The sequence below is a fragment of the Capricornis sumatraensis genome, chromosome 14 (genome assembly GCF_032405125.1).
Source record: "Capricornis sumatraensis isolate serow.1 chromosome 14, serow.2, whole genome shotgun sequence".
Lineage (NCBI taxonomy): Eukaryota > Metazoa > Chordata > Mammalia > Artiodactyla > Bovidae > Capricornis > Capricornis sumatraensis.
This window is the reverse complement of record NC_091082.1, coordinates 41,597,329-41,624,345: the sequence shown is the minus strand read 5'-3', so window position 1 is coordinate 41,624,345 and position 27,017 is coordinate 41,597,329.

Genomic DNA, 27,017 nt, shown 5'->3' with positions numbered 1-27,017 from the left:
TCAACTATACATGTACTATGTGTACATATATCCCCCATTTTTTGGTTTTGCTTCCCATTTAGGTCACCACACAGCACTGAGTAGAGTTTCCTGAGCTATACAGAAGGTTCTCATTAGTTGACTTCTCAGGAGGCCCTAGTGGTAAAAATCCACCTGCTAAAGCAGGTAGCCATTTAAGAGATATGGGTTCGATCCCTGGGTCAGGAAGATCCTCTGGAGAAGGGCATGGCAATCAACTCCAGTATTCTTGCCTGGAGAATCCCATGGACAGAGAAGTTATCTGTCCATTAGTTATCTATTTTATGCATAGTACCAATAGCGTATATATGTCAATCCCAATCTCCCAATGTATTCTATCCCCCTTTTCCCCCTTTGGTATCCACATCTTTGTTCTCTACATCTTTATTTCTATTTTGCAATATACCATTTTTCTAAATTTCTTATATATGCATTAATATATGATAACCATTTTTCTCTTTCTGACTTACTTCATTCTGTATGACAGCCTCTAGGTCCATCCATGGCTCTGCAAACGATCCAACTTCATTCCTTTTTATGCCTGACTAATAGTCTATTGTGTATATATATGAACCATATCTTCTTTATCCATTCCTCTATTGATGAACATTTAGATTACTTCCATGTCCTAGCTATTGTAAATATTGTTGCAGTGAAAATTTAGGCACAAATGCCTTTTTGAATCATTGCCTTCTCTGGGTACATGCCCAGCAATGGGATTGCTGGGTCATATGTTAGTTCTATTTTTAGTTTTTTAAGGAACTTCCAAACTGTTCTCCACAGTGGCTGTATCAATTTACATTCCTGCCAACAGTGCAAGAGGTTCCCTTTTCTCCACACTTTCTTCAGCATTTATTGTTTGTAGATTTTTTGATGTTGGCTGTCCTGACCTGTGTGAGATAATACCTCATAGTAGTTTTAAGTGCATAAGTGTCTAGCCTTACATTCCTTAATCCATTTTGAGTTTATTTCTGTGTATGGTATCAGGGAACATTCTAATTTAATTCTTTTACTACAGCTGTCCAGTCTTCCCAGCACCCTTATTGAGGAGACTGTCTCTTCTCCATTGTATATTCATGATTCCTTTGTCATAGATTAAGTGACCATAGGTGCATGCGTTTATCTCTGGGCTTTCTATTCTGTCCCATTGATCTATAATTCTGGTTTTCTGCCAGTAACATACTGCCTTGATTAGTGTAGTTTTCCAGTGTAGTCTGAGCTCAGGGACCCTGATTCCTCCAGCTACCTTTTCCTGTCTTAAGATTGCCTTCACTATTCGAGGTCTTTTGTGTTTCCATACAAATTGTAAGATGTTCCATTCTAGTTCTGTGAAAAATGCCATTGGTAATTTGATAGGAACTCCATTTAACCTGTAGATTGTTTTGGATAGTATAGTCTTTTCCACAATATTGATTCTTTCAATCCAAAAACATGGTATGTCTCTCCATCTGTTTGTGTCATCTTTGATTTCTTTCATCAATATCTTGTAGTTTTCTGTATATAGATATCTTGCCTCCTTAGGTAGGTTTACTCCTAGGTATTTTATTCTTTTTTTTTTCACAATAGTAAATGAAATTGTTCCTTATTTCTCTTTCTGATCTTTCATTGTGAGGGTATAGAAATGCAAGAGATTTTTGTGTATTAATTTTGTAATATGCAACTTTACCATATTTATCAATTAGCTCTAGTGCTTTTCTAGTGGCATTTTTATGATTTTCTATGTATAGTATGTCCTCTGCAAACAGTGATAGTTTTAACTCTTCTTTTCCAAACTGGATTCCTTTTGTTTCTTTTTCTTCTCTGATTGCTGTGGCTAGAACTTCCAAGACTATGTTGACTAATAGTGGTGAGAGTGGACACCCTTCTCTTGTTCCTGATATTAGAGGAAATGATTTTAGCTTTTTAACATTGAGAATAATGTCTGCTGTGCCTTTGTCATATATGGCCTTTATTATGTTGAGGTGATTTCCCTCATGCCCATTTTCTGGAGAGTTTTCATCATGAATTGTGTTCAATTTCATCAAAAGTTTTTCTGCATCTATCAAAATGATTATGTGGTTTTTATTATTCAATTTGTTAACATAGCGTATCACATTGATCAATTTGTGTGCTTGCTGCCAGACATTCACAAAGCAGGATTTGACCTTGTAGACTTGGTACCAGTTCTTAGAGCTGGTCTTAAAGACCATCCTTTAGCCAGTCTGCTGTAAGCATTGTGAGATAGAATCTTTTTAACTCTCAGGGTGAAGAAGCGTATACAGGGCAGATGTCTGGGAATTAAAAAGTTGTCATGAAATTTATCATCTGTGGCACTCTTACATATCAGTAAGAAGGATGAGTGATTAAAGGAAAAATTTACTCAGGCAACCAAGGCTTTTGAAAACATCATGATTTGTAATATACATGCATATACTTCTGATTTTTCTAGCTTAGAACTTCTCTAGGAGCAGAAAGAGCCCCAATGAATAGTTCTTTGCTTAAAAGGAATTAGTTTCTTTACCTCCATGTCCAAGTTTAATAACAAGCATTATAGGTTTCATTCTTTCATAAAATAACTGTTTAATTGAAATTAAAGAAAATCTGTATAACTCAAGTTTTGTTATTTTTAATGAAAACTTTAAAAGAAAAATGGTGTTGACCCAAAGATTTTTGATAATTCAGTAATGAGGCCATCATGAGTTTTTACATACAATTCGAGGGGAAAGTTTAGTTCTTCCCAAAGTAAGTTTAGTGTGCAGAAGTTCATCGTCAAGTCAAACAAAGGCAAATACCGTATGGTATGCTTATATGTGGAAGCTAAAAAAAATGGTCTGAATGAACCTATTTATGAAACAGAAACTGAATCACAGGTGTAGAAAACAAACTTATGGTTCCTGGGGGAAACAAGGGCAACAAAGGATGAAATGGGAGACTGGGATTGACATATACACAATACTACATATAAAATAACTGATAAGAACCTACTCTATAGCATAGGGAACTTTAATCAAAACTCTGTAATGGCTTGTATGAGAAAAGAATCTAAAAATATGTATAACTGACTCACTTTCCTGTACATCTGAAAGTAACACAACATTGTAAATCAACTAACCGCCAATACAAACTAATTAAAACAAGAAAACAACTCGGCATCAACCTAAGAACGAAGCCTCAACTTGGTTACAGCTTTAGGATATGGAGTGCCAGACAATTTGAGGGCATAGAGCTCTGTTATATCTACCTAGCATCAGCACATTAATTAATTCAAACAAAAAGATTGAAAACAAACGTCAAATTGATTATTTTATCCCATGTAGATGATAACTAACTCACTATTCTTCATATTAACTAATGGCAGGTATGATGTTCTGGTCTTAGATCAATAGATTTGCTGATGATCATGATGTACCAATGTACCTTCTTTTAGCCCCATTAGTATCTTTCCCAGTGATAAAGACTTTTCTGACATTCAGCACCTGACAGATTGTTTTCTACTTACCAATTCAGGACACAACACATCCTGCTTTAATCCCACTGTGTATCCAAATGGCCCATTCAGTTTGTGTGCATCTCTCTTCTACTAAAAATTTAATTAATCCAGATGCTCAGGGTCTTTTAGCTAATTTAGTGTTCTGATTAACTCAGGATTAAACAAAGAATTTCTTTTTTTCCAAGCTATGTTATTAAAAACATTACTAAACTCTGTTATCTTGCATTCTTGCTTAAATACTAAGACTTATAAAAACGCTGCCCTGAAAAGAATCTTTCTTTTTGGCATTCCAAAAAGAGAAAGTTCCAATTCAGGCTTCAGCAGGGTGACTCCTTTTCTGAAGACCTATTTTTGAGTAGGGGTGCTGTTCAGTGCTGAAAATTTGAATGCTGTTGATCAGTCCTGGGTGTTCACTGGAAGGACTGATGCTGAAGCTGAAACTCCAATACTTTGGCCACCTGATGCAAAGAGCTGACTCATTTGAAAAGACCCTGATGGTGGGAAAGATTGAGGGCGGGAAAAGAAGGGGACAACAGAAGATGAGGTGGTTGGATGGCATCACCGACTAAATGGACATGGGTTCGGGTGAACTCCAGGAGTCGGTGATGGACAGGGAGGCCTGTGGTGCTGTGGTTCATGGGGTTGCAAAGAGTCGACATGACTGAGCAACTGAGCTGAACTGAACTGTCCAAGACTTTATTCAGCTTTAAATATATAACTCTAAAGTTTATTAATTCATTCTCCCCACTCCTTTCCCAGCATTACACCCTTGCCACCTTTTAGTTCTTGTCTCTTCTGGATCTATTTATGCAGCAACCTTGCCTAAAATACTGTTGATAAGGAAATGTCAAGTCAGACAAATCTGGCCTTTTGAGTTTTTTCCCCTTTGCATCCTGTCCATAAACATAGGCTTAGGTATGTCAAACAATGTATAAATGGGAGAGTGGAGTTTACTGAAGTTCATATAGAGACAGATCTAATTATTTGAAGTGAAGAATACAAAACTATGGGAAAACAATTAGTCTGAAAGTAGGAGACTTAATTTCTTGTCCCAGCTACTTATGAGGTTTAGGATATTGCACAAGTTATTTAACATAAATCTTTAAGTTTCCTGATATAAAAAGGAAGGGGTTTATGATTGCCTTGATGTTCCTTTTTGTCCCCCTCTTCCTTTTTGTGAATCCATGAACTGCTTCAGTGTTCAGTCGAATGGGAAAATAGATTTCTGGTTAAGACAAATTTCCAGGAATGATTTTAGTCTTTCCCAAACTAGTGTCTTATCTTAAACACATAACGCATTAAAAAATTTATTCCTCTCTTACTTCAACCAGTGGCATCTTGTCAACCAACCACTAGAGTCAGCAACTTCAAAAATCCTAGTGATCAGACAGACAATTTTTCTAAAAAGTAAAAGTTAGAGCCCGTCATCCTTCATGTATAAAACATTCAATAACGTTGACAAAAATGTAATTGGATTTGAACAGAGCCTAATTGGCAGATTTCACTGAGTGCTGATCTGAGTGGTGAGAATCCGAAATCATGTATACTCCATCTGTCTGGGAGAATCAATAGACAAATAGAAGATCCATTTTTAAGTTACTGAAAAGCAAAGCTCATTAAAAATTATTTTGGAGCATAAACATGAAGTTATTATTTTTCAGTCCAATCCATGAATTTAGACAATTCATAAATCAGAAGATAAGAATAGCATTTCTATTCACTGGATGGATAATAATGATTCAATGCCATAACCATTACATTCCTTAGAAAAATAATTTTCACCATCATTTTCATCTTGGATCAGAATGTGGTGATTTGTTATTAGTTAACTGGGACGATAAATGCTCCTTAGACTATACAGACTATAATGAGTAAATGATAGGAAGCCCAAATGTTTGTTTTCTAGTTAGTATTTGGGACCCTTTTGGTTTAAATCCTCACATTTAATGATGTTTTGTGGGATAGTTACATTCACAGTGTCACACAGTGATTTGGTGGCCAGAATTCAACATTATACTCCTCCAAAGGGTGTTAACATTTTTCAAAAGAAGATTCCTGGTAACAAAACTTAACTCCAGTCCTCAGTCACACACATGAACACACACAGACACACACAATTGGTAGTGGTGGTGGTTTAGCCGCTAAGTCATGTCCAACTTTTGTGACCCCATGGACTGTAGCCCACCAGTATCCTCTGTCCATGGGACTTCCCAGACAAGACTACTGGAGTGGATTGCTATTTCCTACTCCAGGGGATCTTCCTGTCCCATAGATCAAACCTGGGTCTTCTGCATTGCAGGTGGATTCTTTACCAACTGAACCACCAGGGGAGTCCCCCCCCACACACAACTCATCACTCTTATATCCACCTTTCACGTCTGCATAAAGATATCACTTAGTTCAACAAAAATGTTACTGGATCATGATTACAAGTCACTCCATCAAACTGGAGCAAGGACAGAAAATGTATGAAATATCTCTCAGGTTAACTTTCATTTATATTCAGCTTTCTTCTTTAGAATACTTCACATTGTTTCATTTTGTTTTGCAATTTTCTCAAGGTATTTTAAATTGAAGAAGTTCAAATCTCCTTTTTCCATTAATAGATATTACTTCCATTATATGTCTGCTTCTTTCTTCATTCTTAAATATGATCTTTTATATAAAAGTGGGTCACAGAAAATTGTTAATGTCAAGTCATTTCAGATCCATTAATCCACCTTTCAGGGCTGAAGAAGCAATATGTGACGTTACCAGGAAACAATTTCAGGTAGACTACACTGCTATTTCTTGTGTTCTTCCCTAAGGAAATATCTTTGTTAGAAGAAAATGGGTAATTTTAAATATTGCATTTGTTTTCAATGACTTAAAACTCTTCAAATTTTAAGCTCAAAGGATTAAGCAAAAATAAAACCTCATTATATTACATGTTATCTGATGAACAGTTTTACAAACTACTTTTTAAAAACTTTTCACACCCAGAGCAGTGTGAGGAAGCATAAAGAATACTGAGCTCAGAGTCAGAATATCTAGATTTGATACTTGATATACCATCAACAAGCTATGATGGGTGCGTAGTTATTGGCTGTACTCTCCTATTTGCAAGAAAGATCTTTTAGCTTCCATATGCTTCCCTGGTAGCTCAGCTTGTAAAGAATCCGCCTGCAAGGCAGGAGACCCTGATTCGATTCCCAGGTCGGGAAGATGTACTAGACAAAGGGTAGGCTACCCACTCCAGTATTCTTGGGCTTCTCTGGTGGCTCAGTTGGTAAAGAATCCACCTGCAACGCGGGAGACCTAAGTTCAATTCCTGGGTTGGGAAGATCCCTTGAAGAAGGGAACGGCTACACGCTTCCATATGATTCTATGACATTTCTAAAACTCACCGCTTCATTCAATCCTTACACAGGTACAAAATTCTGAGTTTATGCCAGGGCCTGTCCCAGGGGCTGGAGAGATCACAGATGACAAGGTACAGCCTTGACCACTCAAGAGCCTGATGGAGCAGAACAGGAGGTGGGTCCATATGAGTATACTCTGGAGTACGGCTGCATCGGCCTAGTATTTTCACCACATCCAGCTCCTATCATTCTCCTCACCTTGCTACACACATATGTACCTTCACACACACATATATGCACTCAAGCAGTTTCCCCATCACAAAAATATAGCTTTTAATCCAATTCAGTGAGTCAACATCCATAGTACTCTAATTTGCGTGGTTAAAATGTATCTTTTTGAATGACTGAATTCTTCAGTATGTCCTGGTTGTTAGAAATGTGAATGGGTGACTGAAAATTTTCTAGCCTGCCTATAGAAAAGAAAGTAATTTCAAAATTATGTCCAAGTCTATATTAAAAAGGAGAGATATTCCTGTTGTGACCACTTCTGGAAGAACATAACCAACTTGCACTAAATATTCCTTCTGTTAATTTCTCATATTATCTGAAATTCAAATGTCAAGCATTTACCGCATTGATTTAAGGTGCTTCTTGTTGTTGTTCCATTGCTATGTCGTGTCCAGCTCTTTGCAACTCCATGGACTGCAGCACGTCACTCTTTCCGGTCCTTCACCATCTCCTGGAGTTTGCTCAAACTCTTGCCCATTGAATCAGTGATGTCATCCTACCATCTCATCCTTTCATTTCCTTCTTCTTCTGCCTTCAAGCTTTCCCAGCATCGGGGTCTTTTCCAATGAGTCAACTCTTCACATCAGGTAGTCAAAGTATTGGAGCTTCAGCTTCAGCATCAGTCTCTTCTTAGCTTCTGTTAAAAGGTTATCTCCCTGATGTAGATTATATGCTGTGTCTTTTCCAGTCATGTTGCTTGGTGAGAGTTAGCTTCTCTGTTTCTATTTTATAGTAAATTGAGAGTAAAATACAGGTTAAAATTTCTAAACCATTCTGGTTTAAGTGGGAACTGTGAGTACTGACCTTGGCAGAGGTTTTGGCACAGGGCTGAACTTAGGACTCCACTAGGCAGAGGGCTGTGGAGAATGCACCCTAGAGAGAATCAGAGTTGGTATCTAGAAGCAAAGTTATAGCAAGACTCAAGAATAAGAATAAGAAGCATTAATTCAAAGTGACTGGAAAGGAAAACAGAAACCATGAAACTAGACAAAAGGAGTCTAAAGAAACCATAACACAAATTAAGCTTAGAAAAGAGGTTGAGTGTGGCGTTTAAGAAATTTTCTAAGATACCAGAATATAAAGCCACAGGAAACTTTTGTACTTCCCAACCCAGCGATTGAACTCAGGTCTCCTGGATTGCAGGCAGATTCTTTACCAGCTGAACCACCAGGGAAGCCCAAGAATACTGGAGTGAATAACCTATCCCTTCTCCAGTGGATCTTCCTGACCCAGGAATCAAACTGGGGTCTCCTGCATTGCAGGCGGATTCATTCCCCGCTGAGCTACCAGGGAATCCTGTAGAAAGCCATAAAGAGGTCCAAATCCAGAAAGGAGTGTGGCATGGGAGAAACAAATTAAAATCAAAGAAGGGAAGAGAAACTGACCAAAGTTTCAGGTAGTGTCTTGAAAATGAGTTAGAAATGTTTTAATGACTTTGAACTCCCCTGAAGAAGGTGGAAAGGAAGAAATATATCAGCAAACTCTTGCTTTTAGCCAACAGCTGATTTAGTCCAAAATTACATTACTTCATGTTACGTATGGCTACAACTCCAATTTCTGCCAGAGGAGATAGTTAATCCAAAATATCCCCTTTTCAGGGATTTAAGTGTCAAATTCAATGAAGTGAATGCAGAGTATGTACTGACAAATCTTTTGCTCAACTGATTAAGAAAAACAGAGAGGAGACATGGGCACCCCTTTATGTCAGGAAAAAATGGTGGTGCCTCTGTTCCACAGGCAACTCTGGCAAAGGCTGTGTGTTTTGAAACTTGGTGCCAAGAGCCAGTGTGCTATCTGTAAACACTGATCTTGTTCTCTGGAAGGCCTAGCAGTTATCTTCAATTTGGTCACTTCTCTTTCATCAAAACATTTCAGTTTCCTTATCTTCGAAATAATCCATTATGGCTATTTTCTACTTTGGAGGAAGGAACACGAAAGATGACTTATCTTTATAAATGTGCTTCCAAAAGGACCTGGGCCAGCTCACACATTTGACACATAGCACAAAGGCACAATAGGACAATTAGAGCAAAAAGGAATCCATGAAAGAGAAAGAGTTGGTGTTAGTAAATGAACAGCTGAATAAATTTCTACACTTGGGAAATTATTATGGATCTAACATTTCTAGCTAGTAAGGCAAGAGAGAGGAAGAGAACAAGATGGTGGAGGAGTGGGTGGACACGGAGTACATCTCTCTCCACGGATACATCAGTTATACACCTTCTGACACAGAAGCGCATGCAGAACACCAGCTGAGAGCGGACAGGAGTACCGACCAGTGGAAAAGAATATATAGAACCACGCAAAACTCAGTAGGACAAAGGAACTAGGGGGAAGAACAGGAGTGTTAGTAGGGCTGGACCTGCCCTCGGGTGGTGGGGGAACTGAAGAAAGGCGAGAGGGAAATATGCTGTGTTTATCTGCTTTGGTTTTATAACATCACACAGTTCGTAAATTTCAGAAATACAATTATTCAGAGCTTCCCTGGTGGCTCAGTGATGAAGAATTGGCCTGCCAATGCAGGAGATACAGGTTCAATCCCTGGATCAGGAAGATCCAACTAAGCCTGTGTGCCACAGCTACTGAAACGTGTGCACCCAGAGCCTGTGCTCCATGAGAAACCACCACAACAAGGAGCCTGAGCACCACAACTAGAGAGTAGCCCATGTAGCAACAGAGACCCAACACAGCCAAAAACAAATAAATAAACAAAACTAATTTTTTAATGCAATTATTCTTGAGACAACAGAGATCCCTTCAGAAAACAGTGCTTCCCTCCATCTAAGTTACTTGATACAGAAGATCGCAGATTCTTTGAATCACTTCTGCAGTGAGAACTAACATAGGGGTGCCCCCTGTAAGCTCTCTTTCACTCACTGACTCAGCAGAGCCAGATCTCCCAGGGAAAGGGGAAGAAAGGCCAGTTTTCCACAATGAATGGCCACCAAGTCACTGAGGAAGTCACCGTCTGTAGGCTTCCAAAGAGCCAAAGGGCTTGTGGCCCAGGTCACCGAAACCAAAAAGAGAAGAGAAAGATGAGCAGAGCCTCAATAGAGGAGAAACATCAAAAACCACAAGCTAGGCTTCCTAGATTTTTTTTCCAACTCTATTAAGAAAGTACTGACAACCCAATGAGTCACTGAAATGCGCCTTCTCTACCTGTTGACTTGCTGTTGTTCGGTCTCAGTCGTGTCCGACTCTTTACAGCTACATCAACTGCAGCATGCTGGTCTTCCCTGTTCCTCAGTATCTCCCAGAACTTGCTCAAACTCATGTCCATTGAGTCGATCATGCTATCCAACCATCTCATCCTTCGTCTCTCCCTTTTTCTGCTGCCTTCAATCTTTCCCAGCATCAGGATCTTTTCCATTGAGTGGGCTCTTCCCATCAGGTGGCTAAAATATAGGAGCTTCAGCATTCGTCCTTCCAATGAATATTCAGGGTTGATTTCCTTTAGGATTGACTAGTTTGATCTCCTTGTTGTCCAAAGGACTCTCAAGAGTCTTCTCCAACACAACAGTTTGAAAGCATCAATTCTTTGGTGCCCAGCCTTCTTTATCGTCCAGCTCTCACACATGTACATGACTACTGGAGAATAGCTTTGACTATATGGACCTTTGTCTTAATACTAAAAGCAATAAATGCCTCTTGGGATGGCCACCCCAGATTTCCTCTTCTATGGGGGTAGCCCCTTCGCTATCGACCTCCAATAGCTTCTTCTATCTCCCCTAGTCTGAAGCAGGCACAGCTGGTTACTCATATTCCCTTTCTTGTGAATCTGAAACTTAGAATGAAGAATCATCAAGCTGGAAATTGTGCTTTAGGGGGCCAAGAGGTCTGTAAACTTTTGCTCCTGAATACGCTGAAGCTCTCACAGGATCATCGCTTCCCTGGATCCAGCTTGATTATCTTTTTCTTGGATTGTGTGGGCTGCACAAGTCTTCCAAATTTTCCTTTTTTTCCCCCTCTTTTTCCTTTACTTGACCAGAATTTATTTCTATTTCTTAACTTATAATACACATATGAGTCCCTGCATAGGATTCTTACAAATAACACTAAGAGATACAAGAGGGAAAAAAATTAGCCTTGATTATCAGTAAGAACTATAATCATATACAATGAAGTTAGAAAGGGAGAACAAGAATGGAGGGTGGTGGTATATGGAATTATTAATATGTATTTGGAGCATTATCATGGCTCCAAATGAAAACAGGAATTGTCACAAGCCTAGTTATCTAGAAGCAAATGCTGAGAGTTTGGGTGCAAGATGTTCACAAGGAATCAACACCTGCAAATGGAACAGAGAAGAAAATTGAACTGTGGTGCCCATCCAGAAACTCCTTGCAGTCAGGAGCCCTGGAACCAGATGCTGAGGCAGCCCTTGGGATGAGCAGACCCCTGGAGGCCACCTTCTTGTCACCCCCTGCAGCAAGTCGTACCGTAAAGGGAGACGTGAGCAGCACGTCTCTGTGTCTATCAGAGTCCACCTTTGGTGTCATTTGGATCCACTTCTCCATATACAATCAGGGAGCATCTCCTCCCAGTTTCCAGTGGGAAACTTAGAAGAGGAAGGTTAGTTGGTGGGAAGAATTACCTCTCCTCTCCTGCAGTCAGTCTCAGGCTGCAACTGATACTCATCGTCTCCCTCCTTCACCAGCTATTTGAGATTACCATCAGCATTAGCTTCATCTCTGCTGGCCTTACATAGCAGTTGTTGAAGGCAAAAGCGCATCATGCAGAGCTATGAGTCCAGGGGCTGCGAGCCACTGTCACCACGCACACAGCTGCTGCGCTTCACCCTGGGCTTCCTGCCGCAGCTTCCCTGGGCAGCGACCACGCCCCACCGAGATAAAGATGCAAGGCGGAAATAGTGGCTGTGTTTGGAAGCTTCAGCCCCTCCACTTGAAATGGTTGTTCTCCAAGACTTGGCTTAGTTCTTTCTGAGTATAGGTCTTGCCGGGGAAGGAGCAGATGCTTTATATTTACTATAAAACAGAAACTGTGGGAGATAGTCCTCTTAGCAGCGAAATTTTACTCCCAGAAGCTTGGCAACATGGATTGTTAATCTCTATGACTTTCATCCTACTTTCTCTCTCTAAAATAATAATTAAAAAAGAAAAAAAAAAAAGAATCTCATTGTTGAAAAAAAAAAAAGAATTCTCAGGCTGAGATTGTGGGCGTTGTTGTGTCTGCCCATTTATAGTCACAATTATAGAAGACAGTACCAGGAAGGACCCAAGTGGATCATCGGGGTTCAATACAGAGTCCTCCTTCTCCCCATTATACAACAGCTGGTTTAACTTCTCTGGACTCAGGGTCAAGGCAATAACACCTCTTCTTTCCTGCCCGTGACACAAGTTGCCTAGACCACTCAGGTGGTGGCCATATTTTATAATTCAATAGGAATCTCGCTGTGGCCCTCAGCAAAGGTATGCCCAAAGGGGACCTCTCACACAGTGGACTGTAGAGTTACAAGGACAGAAAGGACAAGTCATCCAGTGAATTTCTGGGAGTGATATAACTCTCATTCCAAACAACTACTGAAACTATTGTGACCAGCCCAAAAGCAGCGGGGGCCGTTCACTGGGCACGTGTTAGGAACCAGGTTCTGTGTGTGAGTGATTTCACTTGATTCTCACACAGTCCAGTGACGTGATTACCCTCATAATCTCTATGCTGCACTTGAGGAGAAGGAGGCTTGCAAAAGGGAAATTACTGGCTCAGGGTCATGCGGCTAATAAACGCAGAGCTAGAACACCTTTGCTCTCATTATTTTGTAGCATCACATGAAATAATTAAAATCTAGCTACAAAGCCAAAGATAAATGAGCAAACTCATGTTAATATAAGAAATAACTTTGTCATGCTTTGTGTTTGCTTGCTGATTGATAAGTGAAGAACTAGTGTAGCTTTATCATTTTTATTATCAGTTAATTACTCTTCATATGTTCATGTTTCAGAATGGCCCTGAATCTTTTATTATCAATATTCAATTAGAAACAATGCCCCAGTTTCTATCCTTCAATAAATCCTGGAGTGGTGTCTGTTAAATATATGTATGTGTAAGAGAATGATAAGACAACCCCTTATTCTAAAAATATATTGAAGCAGGAGAAAGAGGCTGCATATTAATTTTTTTTCTAAAGAAGCTCAAAATGGCATCTCTCTCAGCTCATTAACTCTAGAAACATTCCTATGAGGATGGCTACCAAGGAGCTTTCTTGTTTCAGAATGAAGGAGCCCTAAGTAGATGGAAAAAATAGAACTCAAAACTTTAGGAAGAGCCGTTTTATTAGAAACTAAGTGTGTCTGCTATGAAGGAGCTAAAATCAGATCTTAATTCAGAGCTGTAGTCAGGAGATGATGTCTCCCTTTGGGGAGCATGAACGAAAGGGCACTAGGAAGTATTTTTAGAGATGACTTGTTTTGAATCCAGAAAGAATAATTTTTAGATACATGGGTATTTATTATATTATTATTCCTACTTTCCTGTATTTTTTTTTCAAACTTTTAAAGCAAAAGAATTTTTTAGAGAAATCCGGAAAGAAAGAAAAAGGGACGGAGGGAAGGAGAAGGAAAAGTAAAGAAACAGAATTCATTTTCCTACACGCAGATTCTCTTGTTCAGAAGCGATTTATAAAAATAGTCATCCCCAGCTTTTCTTTTTGTTCTACCTACCACATTTTAAAACAACTATGAAGAGCAACATCCTCACCAACCACAGAGTAACAAACTTTAAGAAAACCTTGAACTTTAAGAATACTTTGACCTGATAGCCTTATTCTTTAGGAACAATGAAATGACTGACAACAAGCGGTGGGAAATACTGTGCACTGGGGCAGTATGTGAACCTCCATTGGCACCAAAGTTATCTCTATTGAATCTGCCACTCTTTCATTTATGAGTGGTGCTGGTTGGGCAGGTCATCCAACCTCTCAGCACCTTACCTTTCTTATCTGCATTATGAGGATAAGAAAACTTAGCTCCTAGCATTTTCTTAGGACTAAATGAGATGATTTAGATGCCTGGTATAAGATAGCAGCCATTAGGAAACCTTCCTGCCCACCCATCTTTCACAACCAAACCAGTTTAAGAAGGAAGCTTTGTCTGTCTGAGCTGAGCTCTTCAGGTAATTTTCAGGTGCAGCACTTCCCACGTGAGCCCTTCCCTGCAAATGAGCCAAGAGGAGTTTATTCCACCAGTGTGATGACCAGTTTTATGGCCGTAACCAGGAGTCTCTCTTTCTTAAAGGTGGCATGCATACACTGTCTCCTGACTCCCTCACAAGCCTCTAACTTGCTCGGCTCTGGGCCTGTTTGTTTTCTCTGATCTGATGGTCCCTGAAGCAACTCTGAAGAAGGGACACAAAGGGTGGGCTAAGGAGCGGTGAGCAGGCACAGGGACTGGGAGAGGAGAGGTCAGATTCAGAGAAAACAAAAAAAGCAAGGAAGCAATCTGCCAAGGTGATTAGAGGCCGCCTTCCCCAGGGTGTAACTCAACACAAAGTCGATTTTCCTTCTGACAGCAGTTTTCATATCCTGCAAGGTTTGCCATGAGCAGAATTGGAGAGAGTAAGCCCTGCTATCTGAAAGGAGGGAGGAAAGACAAATTTTATATATGCTCAAAAGTCTCAGAAATACTCCTAGAGAAAAGGATAAAAAGCTTTTAAACATGACTGTTTGACCCACTCGGCTGTGCATGGCTCTACTCTCCAGGAAAAGGAGAAAAGCTGCTCTGTCTAAAGCAGGCTCCTTTCTTGGGGCTTCCTTGGTGGTCCAGTAGTTAAGACTCCATGCTGCTTCCACTGCAGGGAGTAAGGGGGGTAGGCACTGGTTTGATCCTGATGGGGAACTCAGATTCCACAAGCCTGGAGGCAAGGCTAAAAAAAAAAAAAAAATCAGATTCCTCTCAAAGAGCTCTAGGGCTCCAGTCTCTCCTACCTGCTCAGCAAGTTGAGCACATGTGGCTCCAAGTGGCAGCCAAACCCTTATCCAATCTGACTCCAATTCCATATTTTCAACTTGGTCTCCCATCAAGATCCTCTTCCCGAGACCAAACTGGGACATTTTATTTACCTCTAAATACCTGTAACTAAAATTTACCTCTAAAGTCCCTTGGACTGCCAGGAGATCCAACCAGTCCATCGTATAGGAAATCAGTCCTGAATATTCATTGGAAGGACTGATGCTGAGGCTGAAACTCCAATAATTTGGCCACCTGATTTGAAGAACTGACTTACTGGAAAAGACTCTGATACTGGGAAAGACTGAAGGTGGGAAAAGAAGGGGACGACAGAGGATGAGATGGTTGAATGGCATCACTGACTCTATGGACATGAGTGTGAGTGAACTCCAGGAGCTGGTGATGGACAGGGAGGCACTGCATGCTGCAGTCCATGGGGTCGCAAAGAGTCAGACACGACTGAGCAACTTAACTGAACTGAACTGAAAATACCTGTGATTTTCTTTCATAGACATTACACATTCCTTGTGCAATGGTTTGTTTGTTTAAAAAGTATTTAATCAAATGCTGATCAAGCAAATTTATTTTCTTTTCTACCCACTTACGTTTATTCAGGGCTTCCCAGTTAGCTCAGTGGTAAAGAATCCACCTGCCAGTGCAGAAGATGGGGGTTTGACTCCAGGAAAGATCCCCTGGAGGAAGGTATGGCAACCCACTCCAACATTCTTGCCTAAAGAATCCCATAAACAGAGGAGCCTGGTGGTCTACAGTCCATGGGGTCACAAAGAGTCGAACACGACTGAGAGATTAACTCTTTCAATTTTCACAGTATTTATTCTATGGAGGTCCTTTACTTCACCCCAAATGAAAATTCTGGCAGTCACATTTTCTTAGCTAATCATTTTGGCAGCAAAAGATCCTCTGAAAAATGCTAGATTAAAAGGATCAGTCTTAAACCCAGGCTGTCTTTCCCCACCTCAGGACTACTGCAAGCAGGAAGGCTGCCACGGAGGAGAGGAGATCTGGTTGGATGATTCTCTTTCTCCTTTTCCTATCCTTTCTCCTCCACATCGATTACCTGTATTTCCAATGCTTCCAGTGTACGAGATGGAGGACAGAGAAGAGATGAGGGGAACAGAAAAGTTGCTACCTAAACAGTGTTTTCTGGACTTCATCCTTGTATCTTCAGAGACTACCGTGTCAGCCGGAGCCTCTCCATGGAGACAAGCACAATGCTTCTCTGACTGGTTGCTTACTCCTTTCTTGAGCACAGCACTTCTCAAGGCGGGTCCAGGGATCCCAGAGAATTCTTGAGACCCTTTCAGGGAGGCTGCAAGGTGAAAACCACTTTCATCATGATACTAAGATGTGCTGTACCTTTTTCACTTTCTTTCTCCCACGAGTGTACAGTATGTTTTAAAGAGGCTATAGTATGTATTCATAATTATGTGAGAAGGCTATTCGGATATTCCTCCCTTTTCCAACTAGTGCACATCTGTATGAGGTTGAACTTTCTTCTCTTACTTCAACCAAAACAACGCTAAATGCAGAACCACAGACCGAATGCCAAAGCAGAATCCTGTGGTCTTCCATTAAACCAGACATTAAAGGGATTTGCAAAATTGTAAAACAGCACCACTCTCCTTTCTAAATTGGTTTTCTATTTTAGAAAATATCTTCTATCCATATAAAAATATTATTCATTGTTGTTGTTCAGTCGCTAAGTCATGTCCAACTCTTTTGCAACCCCATGGACTGTAACCCAGCAGGCCCCTCTGTCCCTGGCAGTATTTGCCAGGCAAAAATACTGGAGTGAGCTGCCATTTCCTTCTCCAGGGGATCATCCAGAACAAGGGATCAAATCTGTGTTTCCTGCATTGGCAGGCAGGTTCTTTACCACTGAGCCGCCAGGGGGAGGGATTTAAGAACACCATAATTCTCAACCTTCAAATCTGTCTCTTTTGAACTCCTTTAATATATATTGATGTTGATTATTATATATTGATGTCCTATATTTTATATATATATTATATATTGATGTTGATTATATTCTTATTATGATTTTGTGATATTATTTGCTTACAGTTGTTCATGGCCATATGGTCACACACAAACCCTGACCAACAAGAATGTGAGCTACTTCAAGGTCTGATTTATTCATCTTTTAATCCCCAGTACTTAGAATAGTAGGAGGAAGTAAACGACAACCCACTCCGGTATTTTTGCTGGAGAATTCTGTGGACAGAGGAGCCTGGCAGGTTATAGTCCATGGGGTCACAAAGAGTCGGACATGACTGAGCGGCTAGTACCCACTCACTTAGAAGAGAAATGCTGATTACATATCGGTCGAATTTCTAGATCATCAGAAGGATCACTCTAAGACTGAATTCTTGCCTTTTTTTTTTTTTTTTTTTTTGGCATCTGTTCCTTTAGATCTCTCCTATACTGTTGGTAAGGAAATTGAAGCGATATTACAGGAAAGATAAATCAGAGCCTGCCTGGGATGAAAGCCCAATCCTTAAAGACTTCGTGAGGCTCTCAAATGAGGCTCTGGTGATTTAGGAACATCACGAGCCTTTCCAGGGGAGGCAGCTGTTCAAGATAAATTATTGACTCTGCCCATTCCTGTCACCCTTCAAAGCACCCCAGAAACAGTGACACCATTATCTCCAATTTTGCACACAGAAGTGGGCAGTTCATAGAATTGTTGAATGTTTGTACAAGTACGAACCTTCAGACATTTTCTCATTTGCAAATGAGTTATGTAAATTACTCAAGTCCACCAGGGCCAACTAACAGCGGAGTCCTTTATGACATCTTTATGACCCTTTCAACTCCACTGATTATAAATGCACATGGCTATAATACAGGAACACATTATGGCAGAAGCAGAGATCAAGTCTTACTAGGCAGAGAAACTTCAAAGGAAGATTTATAGAGGGAGGAAGAGACGGGAGAGAAAGGAAGGGAGAGAGTAGGGAAAGGGGAACCGAATGCAGACAAGGATGCAAAAAACTAACACGAAGTTTACTGTTTTAAAGGAACAAAACAAAGCAAACAAAGCCCCTGCCACTTCCCATGATTCTTCCACCAGAAGGCTGTGGAGATTTCATTTTCTACCACTGCATAGCAAATTAACACAAACAGGAGCTTAAAACAGTTCTCACTGATTATCTCACTGTTCCATAGGTCAGAAATTCTGGTGCTACCCCGACCGACTTCTCTGCTCAGACGTCACAAGGCTGCAGTCTTGTGTCTCAGTATCAGTCAGGCTGTGTTCTTATCCGGACCTCAGGGCCCTTTCCAAGTTCATTCAGATTATTGAGAGAGTTCAATTCATTGTGGTTGCAGGACTCATGGCAACTTGCCTCTTCAAAGCCAGCGAGAGAATGTCTCTACTACTATGACTCTTTCTGACTTCAGCAGATGCCTAGCACCATGCCTTTTAAGGATTCACCTGGTTAGGTCAGGCCCAGCAAAGATAATCTCCTTTTTTTATTAACTCAGTCAACTGATTAGTAACCTAATCAAGGGAGTAATGTCCCGTCATATTCTCTAGCTCCAGCTTCACGCAAGAAAAGAAGACTAGATACTGTGGCATAAAAAGAGGCGGAAGTTTGAGGGACCAGAGTAAAATCCTGCCTCTTATGGCCTATCCTCTGGTCCAGTGATTTATCTTTTACAAAATACAGTCACTTCCAGCCAAAGTTCTGGAGTCTTATCCCATTATAGCATCAGTTCAAAGCCCCAAATCTAGGTTTACTTTTCATTCAGTGATTTTCTAAAGATGAAAGCAACAATTCTAGCCACCTGTAAGTTAAACAAAAGTCGATTTAACACTTTAAGATAAGAAAACATGTATTATGCAGGAATACGCTATCCATCCTCAAATGATTACTTCTGGTTTGCAGATCAGATATGATTTACTAATTTTGCACAGTTATTAGAGGTTTGGAATTACCCAAAGTACAAAAAAAAAAAAACATAAGAGGCTCTCTGGGCGACACGCACATTAAGTCGATAGCACTGTAATTCTACCAGGTTACTTTGGTTTGGCTTCATAATCTGTGGAACTAAAAAGATGTCACTACTATGATCTTTTATTCATTGGCTAATCTAAGTTTGAGACATAGTAGTTTCTCCAGTTCCTCCTATCCAAAGGCAGCACTTTTTTTTTTTTTTAACTCTGCAGCTGCTGCTGCTGAGTTGCTTCAGTCGTGTCGGACTCTGTGCGACCCCACAGAAGGCAGCGCACCAGGCTGCCCCGTCCCTGGGATTCTCCAGGCAAGAACACTGGAGTGGGTTGCCATTTCCTTCTCCAATGCATGAAAGTGAAAAGTGAAAGTGAAGATGCTCAGTCCTATCTGACTCTTAGCAACTCCATGGACTGCAGCCTACCAGGCTCCTCCGTCCATGGGATTTTCCAGGCAAGAGTACTGGAGTAGGTTGCCATTTAACTTTTATGATTGCTCCATTTTGCTCTTAGGATTACTTCTAAAATCTTTGGACTTGTCTGTTTGTTTTTTAATTCATTAATTTCTGCATTTTTCTATTTTACTTACATTTGTCAGTCTTCAAACAGAGCAAGACTCCTGACTCCAGTTTCCATGTCCCTGAATGCCAAAGGGCAAATTTGAACAGTTGCTAATCAGGAAAGGGAGGGGACAGGAGGGAAAGAAGGAAGGAGCAGTCAGGAAACAACAGTGCAGCCTTGGGCAGGATTCTGGTTCTGCCTCAAGGGATACACATATTAATAACAATATCTTTGAACACTTTACAAACCTAAAAAAAAAAAAAACGAACAAATGAAAGGTGTGAGTATTCTTCATTCCAGATTAGGGGAAGCAGTGCTGGTGGTGGTTTAGTTGCTAAGTTGTGTCCGACTCTTGCGACCCCGTGGGCTGTAGCCTGCCAGCCTCCTCCATGCATGGGGATTCTCTAGGCAAGAATACTGGAGTGGGTTGCCAGCTCCTCCTCCAGGGGATCTTCCCAACTCAGGAATCGAGCCCAGGTCTCCTGCATTGCAGGCAGATTCTTTACCAACTGAGCTATGAGAGGAACTGGAGGAGCTCATAAAGATTAGACCACCTGAAGCCCAATTCTAGGAGTGCAGGTCCTGCACACACCCTATCTTGTCAACAACCCTGTCCTTCAGTCATTGCTCTAAAAACTCCTCACCAATCCTCCCATGTTGAGACACACAGTTTTCAAGGGAAGGAGCCCACTGTCCCCCTTCACCTGGTAAAGTAATAAAGCTCTTCTTTCTTACTTCACCCAAAACTCTGCCTCTGAGACTCAATTTGGCATCCTCTGAAAACGGCTTCCCTGGTGGCTCAGATGCTAAAGAATCCAACTGCAATGGGGGAAACCTGGGTTTAATCCCTGGTTTGGGAAGATCCCCTGGAGGAGGGCATGGCAACCCACTCCAGTATGCTTGCCTGGAGAACCCCACAAACAGAGGAGCCTGGCCGGCTACAATCCACAGGGTCGCAAAGCATCAGACACAACTGAGTGACTAAGCATAACACAGCACAGAGCTATTTAAAATCCTAAAAGGTGATGCTGATAAAGAACTGCACTCAATTTGTCAGTAAATTTGGAAAACTCAGTAATGGCCACAGGACTGGAGATGGTCATTTTTCATTCCAATTCCAAAGAAAGGCAATGCCAAAGAATGTTAAACACTACCACACAATTGAACTAATTTTGCATGCTGCTGCTGCTGCTAAGTCACTTCAGTCGTGTCCGACTCTGTGCGACCCCATAGACATCAGCCCACCAGACTCCCCCGCCCCTGGGATTCTCCAGGATAGCATCGACTAAAAAAAAGATGTACAATTTGAGAGTTGTGAGTTAAGTTTCATCTGGGGCAAAATGAGGACTGCAGCCAGGGAGGCAGCATCTCAGATAGCTCTGAGAGACTGCTCCAAAGTGGCAGTGGTAGAACGGCAATATATAAGGTTTTGGTGAAGGGGGAGTTCAATACCATGAAGCACTCATTTTACAAAAGGTTTTTGTTAGTCATGAGGGTCTGATGTTACCATGAAGGGATTTAGTGCTCCTTTAGATATGAGGAGATGCAAGGACTGAGATCATAAAATCTGTTTCTTAAAGCATCCAACTGTCTAAAGACCTGTCCCACCAGATTCCCTAGAGCACAGAGTGCCTCGCTCCACCCTGAACTCCCTCAGGGATTGTTACAGGTCAGCAGCTATAGCAGCATGGGCTTCAGTCTCCATAGAGGCAGACGGCAAATGCCTTTGTTGTTCAGTCATTGGCAATGCTCTTGGTAAGTGCCAATTTGTAGTTGACAATAGTAAGATTATGCTCAAAATCCTTCAAACTAGGCTTCAGCAGTACATGAACCAAGAACTTCCAGAGGTGCAAGCTGAATTTAGGAAGCGCAGAGAAACCAGAGATCAATTTGCCAACAATTCTTGGAATCATAGAGAAAGTGAGGTAAGTCCAGAAAAACAACTACTTCTGCTTCAGTGAGTACTCTAAAGCCTTTGACTGTGTGGATCACAACAAACTGCGGAAAATTCTTAAAGAGATGGGAATACCAGATCACTTTACCTGTCTCCTGAGAAATCTGTATGCAGGTCAAGAAGCAACAGTTAGAACCTTACATTGGAATAATTGACTAGTTCAAAATTGGGAAAGGAGTATGACAAAGCTATATATTGTCACCCTGCTTATTTAACTTGGGTTTTACTGGTGGCTCAGATGGTAAAAAATCTGCCTGCAATGCAGGAGATCCAGGTTTGATCCTTGGGTCAGGAAGATTTCCTGGAGAAGGGAATGAGCTATGTCTCTTTTAGACAACATATTGCTCAATGTGTGTTTTTAAATCCATTCTAAGAGCTTTTTTCTTTCAACAGTTAAGTTCACTCCCTTCTGCTGTTCAAACAAATATGCTTAGATTTGGTTTTATCTTATAGTTTACATTTATTTATTCTCATGTCTTTTTGTTAGTATTTTATTTTTGTTTGTAGTATTTTATATAGTCTTTGATTTTTTATTTAGATTTTGAAGTTATATTCTGCCTTGGATTCTACATGGGTTTAGCTTTACAATTTTAAGTTATATGCCTGAAGCTATGTGACTCAGTGCCTCCGCTTCTAATAGAAGAAGAGAAACAAGAAATATTCAACACAAAATTCAGGAGAGCAATTGTCTTTGTGAGGTAGGCAATAGGATGGAATCAGAATGGAGAATATAGATACAAAATATGAATATGGGATCAAGATCTAACTTCGGTGGTGTTACCATTGTGTTTTTATGCTTTATGGCTTGCATATATATTTTTATATTGTCATGTATACACCAAATATTATTTTAAAACTAAAGATTCATAAGTATCAACTTTCTCTACCTTTCTTGTTTTTCCTTCTACCAGGACCCTCCCTAGTTCTCAGCATTTTGTGTTTTGTTGCTATCTTCTTGACTTCTTGCTCTTTTTGTGTTAAGTAGACTATTATTTTGACAATATGTGGTTTTTAGTTAAAAATTATGAAAATCAAAATGGCATACGTACAATGCTTTCAACAGTACCAAGAGAAATACTTACAGATCATATGAACAAGGACTACAGAATAAGACACAAAAATGAAAATATTTTACCTTAGTGCTGTGGGATTCTGTACAATTCCTTCCTCCCTAGAATTGTTCTTTGCCACCTCATCATTTCAATCAAAACACTAAAAAGAAACAACAAACACAGCAATATAGTCTTATATATGCGGTAACAAAAATATATTACAAAAGTTTTTACATTTTGTATATTATATTGTTTTCTGAAGTGTTTTAAATTTTCAAAACAAAATAGGAAACAATCTCTTTAGATGAAGGCTTTAGTAGATTATAAAAAGCCTAATATGGAGAAGGAAATAGCAATAGTCTCCAGTACTCTTGCCTGGGAAATCTGGTGGACATAGGGGCCTGGTGGGTTACAGTCCATGGGGTCGCAAAGAGTGGGACATGACTGAGGGAAGGAAATAGTCCCAGAAAGTTGAGGTGCTCACCAAAGACCCCAGAGATTTTGATGGCAGACCTAGAACTGTGGCTGAGGACTCCCAGCTCCCAGGCCTCTTGATCCTGGCCTCTCTCACCAGATACACATGGGGAAAACTAGAATCTAAAATATGTCTGAGGCTGCACCCTAGAGCCCATGCCCTATAAGAGAAGCCACCGAAATCAGAAGCCTGGACACCACAACTAGAGAGTAGCCCCTGCTCGCCTTAGCTAGAGAAAAGCCCCGGTAGCGATGAACACCCTACACAGCCAGAATTAAATAAAATCATTTTAAAAAAATGAAAAGCCTAACACTGCTGGTAAACTTGCACCTCAAAAAGTAATTTGATGCTTATGTGAAAGTCGCTTAGTCATGTCCGACTCTGCAACCGTATGGACTGTAGGCCGCCAGGCACCTCCGTCCACCGGATTCTCCAGGCAAGAATACTGGAGTGGGTTGCCATTCTCTTCAGGAGATCTTCCCAACCCAGGAATCGAACCTGGGTCTCCTGCATTGCAAGCAGATTCTTTCATCTGAGCCACCAAGAATAACTCCCAGTTTGATGCTAATTTAGCTATTTAAACATGCAGAAGGTGGGTGAAATGGGGGAATAGAAGGGAAATTGGACCTGCCTCAACAGCAACAACACACAGGAATACAGAAGCCTCAGAGAGCTGGGGAACTGAAGTATTCCTCCATCTCCTCACAGAGCAAAAGGGCGAAAATACTCAGACATCTTCGTACCAATAGTGTCGAAAACCTATGTTTGAAAGAGCTTATCTACAAAGAAACTGTATTTTTAAAATTAGCTCACAGTTTACCAGTCAAGTTCTAATTAGCATAAGTGTTCCTACCTTATGTGGATCTGATTTCAATTTAAAGGGAAAAAACACCTGACATTTTAGTTAGCCTGCACAGTCCGACAAGGGTAAACATGTAAGTGCCTTCAGGACTATTGAGATATGAAAAACAGCCCTGGACCCCAGAGCCCAGGGTTGGAACCAGAGCTTTGCAAATCAAACTTCCATCAGCAATAGCAAACGTTACATAGACCCCAAACCCCTTGAGACAGCTGAGTGCATATGGCTGACATTATTTTCACCTGAACCCCCTCTCTAAATACCAATGGCCACCTGGGGAGGTGCCAAAATAACTCCTTATAAAAAAGCTTAGGTCATTTTTGTCACTGTGTTCAGCGTCAGAAATGTAAAAGTCCCCTTCTTTCTGAGCGTCTTCATCCTCCTTGAGACTCAGGGTCACCTTCTCTTTCTTCCCAGAATAACTCTGCTCAAGAGTTAACAGGGCAGAACAGAGCAGGGCATAGGGATCTGGCTTTGGCTTGCTTTCTCACACCTTTTCCTCCCTCCCAAAGGGCAGGAATATGTCAAAGTTCTGACATTTCTAAAGCGCCTTTGACTCAGCACCTTTTCTTCCATTGTTAGTTGTGGAAACACTGCCTCAGTTTTGACATCACCCATGTTTGCACTCACACCCTTGATCCCTGTTGTCTGTCTCCCACAACCAAGGAGTGCCTCCCTTGATGCTGCCACAGCTCTGGGGCCATGCACATTTGTAGCATTCTTGCCACATTCTCTTACTGAACACCTACTAGACACAAGGCACTGTGCTAGGAATTTTAAGGTGCAAAATAGGCAAAAAAGAAATAATCTCCACATAAAGTGGATAATGAAGAGATGGTTAAAGAAACTACTTTGGGCTCATAGAAAAAGAAAGAGATCAGTGCATGGGAAAACAGTGAACTTCCATGTAGGAAGCTCTATTTTAGATTAGGAAGGACTCAGAGAAATAGAACATTGATGGATGTTTTCCAAGGAAGTATAAAAGGGAGAATTCTCAGGATGTGACTGAGAAAGAATGAGCAGCCTGGCTTAGCTAAAGTATAGGGAGATCATTGGGAAAAAGAAAAAAAATGAAAGGAATATAGCAAAAATTTTGCAGTGGTCTGTTTTCTACACCTTCCAAGGAATACAGTTAGGCAGTTGGTCCCATGGGAATTCTAAGCTACTTTTGCCCTTTATCTAAACAGGGCCACTTTTCCAGGGTCTAATTTTTATATTCTTCAAAAGAAATGACAACTGTGGAAATGATCGGTCAGCTTGTAAGGATGCTGTGTGACTCACTCTCACTCAATGGACTTGACTTAATTTAATTTAGCACTCTTCTTTGGTCACTCTCCAACTCTGATGGATTAAATTGACCCCTTTAGAAGAGATAATGCAATATGCAGAGCTGAACTCCAGAATGATCATATTATTAACTGCCCTCACAACAAAAATTAAAAAACAGACCAGTCATAAGGAAGAGTGATGGTGCAGGCTGACCTGTGGAAATATTCATAAAATGTTATTCAGTGTGATAGCAAAGTATGTGCTTGAAGAACACTGCTGCTGCTGCTTCTGCTATGTCGCTTCAGTCATGGGGTCGACTCTGTGCGACCCCAAAGACGGCAGCCCACCAGGCTCCTCTGTCCCTGGGATTCTCCAGGCAAGAATACTGGAATGGGTTGCCATTTCCTTCTCTATGAAGAACACTAGTCTCACACAAACAGTGAGGCTTCCCTTAATAGAGGGGGAAATTACTGCTTCAGTAATAGAACTGGGGAGGTAATACGAAAACGGAAAACAGTTTTAAAAAGCTGCTTAGGAAATGATAGCAACTGAGACATGTGAATGGACTGCATCATGAAAAAAATCTAAAAAGATTCCACTTGTAGTACATTAATTCTCTTTCTCTTGAAAGACATAAAAATTGGCTGAATTATTTCCATTCATTGTTGGGTATTTGTAAAGTATTAATAATAATGAAATTTTAAAATTTTTCTCTAGAGAAAGAGGAATGCTGACAGCTTTTTAAAAATACTTTCCTATGATAAGGATGGTGGTAACCAATTCATTTATTCATGCCACATGGATTTATAGAACCTGCATTTGCTAGGCATTAAAAACATAAAGCTAAGTAAAAAAATGTCCCTTCCTTGCTGTACAGCAGGGAAATACCCAATCAAAATATTGTACAATACAGAGTGCCAAGTGGCATGATAAAAATATATAACATATAAGATATTCTAAGAGCATGAAAAATATTTAATCTGTGGTGGTGGGAAAACAATGAGATGAGACTTCCAGATAAAGTGTGTCCTAGGCCAAGTGTTAAGGGGTAGGTGGAAGTTATTCATGCAAAGATGAAAAAGGGTACTTTCCAGGTATATCGTTACAAAAGATACCCACAGTGCTCATGAAATCACCAGTAGTTGAGTAAGCCTGAGAAAACTGGGCAAAGAAAGATTGCAGCAGGAGGTCTTCAATGTCATGGCCAGAAGTTTGGACTTAGCCAATGGCCATGAGGAACCAACCAACAACTTGAAAAAGCAATATCATGGTCATAAGTGTCTCAGGTAAAATTTGTAGAACCCAGAGAATGTACCAGAGAAATTCAAAGACACACTTAGTGCCGCGGCCAGCACAAGCAAGAGTTGCACCTGCACAGGGAGAGAACGGAGCGTCCCCGCTAAGAAAAATAAGAGAGAGACAAAAGATGGGGTTGAGAGGATCAGACCACAATTGGCTGATGCCTTTCTTTATTAGGCTGTAGTATTTATAGGATAATGTACGTGACTTAAGACATGTACAAGATTATTTTTTAACCTCAGGATACAATCACTAGACCCTTACCATTGTGTACAGAGTATACTAAGTAATCTATCTTCTATGACATGTTGCAGGACACCCTGACCTTAGGGGCTGTAAAAACTCTTCAAGGGTGGCGGGACAGGGAGCTTAGGAACAATGCCTAAGGCTCTGCATACCTGCCGAGCAGCTCCCAAGACTTAACCCTTCACGGGCGGTCCCCCGCAACTTAGAAAAACACAGTAGGAGGCAAATGGTAATCCTAACAAGAGATGAATT